General features: G+C 38.6%; 1 protein-coding gene across 11 annotated transcripts in view; it reads right to left on the bottom strand.

Annotated features, from left to right (window-relative positions):
• The window catches only part of SENP7 (SUMO1/sentrin specific peptidase 7), a 159,520-nt gene that overhangs the window by 81,207 nt on the left and 77,256 nt on the right, over nt 1–1,057 (bottom strand). The gene's annotated exons all lie outside the window — the stretch shown is intronic.

The following is a 1,057-nucleotide window of genomic DNA, read 5'->3' as shown; positions in this document are numbered from 1 at the left end:
ATAAATATAAATATTAAATATAAATGAATCTTACCTTTTAAAAAAAAACCACATGACTACAAACCAATTCAAGAAATCATTATTCTTTTCACTAAACATAAAGGTCCTTGATAAGAAATTATATACTCGTAATTGGTAAATGACAAATGCTAAATCCAACAAGACACCATTCAGATTACAACTATGTTAATAATAGAGGCCATAAATAAAACAGCACATATACTAATGGTAATATATAGTCTATAAAATAGCATCAAGAAAATAGTAAACATTTAGAAAATTAAAGTGTATTTTTATTTAAATTGTATTTTTAAAGCTTTAAAATTTTTTTAATTGGAGGGGTTCATATCAAATGTACTATGTAACACCGGTGTCTTCTTAAACAGAATATAATCTTTTCTTGGTTAGCCAGTTGTATTATGAACACTTGATGTAATTTGCCACACTACACTGATACCCTCAAGGCTACTATTTGGCACTGAACTGACTGGCCCAAACAAAATTATTACAATTTTTTAGTTTCTATTACTGTATTTTTTAAGTTTTAATATCACTGTTATGAATATGTCATTAGCAGCACTTTAATGATCCTTTGTGAGAGACAACACATTAATACTTAGAAAGGTCAAAGTACTTTTAAGTTAATAATTTGACCTTCCGCATACTTTATTACATTTGCTACTAGGAGCCTAATAGGCGATTCAGGACCACCCACCCTCTGGTCCAGCCCTGCCTCCCTCTCCGGCCCTTGAAGCAGCTGCGGCCACTGCTGATCAGGCCCTCCCCCAGCACAGGGCACGGAGGGACATGCCACCCCACCCCCCTATGCTGCGCACACAACATCCTGCCCAGTGGACTCTTTACAGCATCCCGATTAATTAGCATATTTCTCTATTTTATATGCATACTAGAAGCCCAGTGCACAAAAACTTGTGCACTCGAGGGGGAGAGAGGGGTCCCTCAGCCCAGCCTGTGCCCTGTCGCAGTCTGGGAGCCCTCGGGAGATAACAACCTGCTGGCTTAGGCCTGCTCCCGGGTGGCAGAGGGCAGGCCCAAT

This window comes from Myotis davidii, unplaced genomic scaffold (assembly GCF_000327345.1).
Source record: "Myotis davidii unplaced genomic scaffold, ASM32734v1 scaffold48, whole genome shotgun sequence".
NCBI lineage: Eukaryota > Metazoa > Chordata > Mammalia > Chiroptera > Vespertilionidae > Myotis > Myotis davidii.
Note: the sequence above shows the minus strand (reverse complement) of the source record. Positions and strands in the feature narration are given on the sequence as shown.